This window comes from Bufo gargarizans, chromosome 10 (genome assembly GCF_014858855.1).
Source record: "Bufo gargarizans isolate SCDJY-AF-19 chromosome 10, ASM1485885v1, whole genome shotgun sequence".
NCBI classification, from domain to species: Eukaryota; Metazoa; Chordata; class Amphibia; order Anura; family Bufonidae; genus Bufo; species Bufo gargarizans.
Window position 1 is genome coordinate 56,082,862 of NC_058089.1, and position 865 is coordinate 56,083,726.

Here is an 865-nt window from a genome sequence, read left to right on the forward strand (position 1 = left end):
CTGAGGAAGGAGGCATTTCACATCCGAAATATGCTGCTGTTTTTTTTGTTGTTTTTTTTAAAATGTATTTTCTAGATTAAACTACCGTTTTAGGATACTTTCACACAAGCAGTGTGAGGATCCGGCAGGCAGTTCCATTGCCGGAACTGCCTGCCGGATCCGGAAATCCTTATGGAAACGGATATCTTTTTTCCGGATCCGTTTAGACTTATTCGTTGAAATACCGAAACTGTCTTTCCGGTATCATCCTGAAAAACGGATCCGGTATTTAATGTTTTCAAAGCTAGAAAGAACTGCGCATGCGCAGACCGCGAAAACTGGATCCGGCCATGCGGCAATTTCTGGAACACTTGGTACTGGATCCGGCATTAATACATTCGGCAAGTGCTGTAGTGTTCTGGAACTTTGGCCAGAAAAAATACTGTAAGCTGCGGTATTTTGTCCGGTCAAATACCGTACAAGGGACGGAACAGAAGACATCCTGATGCATACTGAACGGATTCCTTTCCATTCAGAATACATTGGGACAAAATTGAATTTTTTTCCGGTATTGAGACCCTTTACCGGATTTCAATACCGGAAAAGAATAACTATAGTGTGAGAGTAGCCTTAGTGATCCGCGTCCTGACACCAGTTACTTTTCGCCTCCTCATACTTCTCCCCCAGGGTTATGTAACTGGCCTTAAAGCAATTCTCTTGGATGATTCTCTAACCTAGTATTGTCCCTGTCATTTTACAGCATCAGACACACGCCCACCCAGGACCGCTCTCTATTCCTCACCACCGATCACAACCAGGGACTACAATAACCACAATCCTTCACATCACGTGATCGCATCATCTCCACGTCACTTCCGCTGAAAGG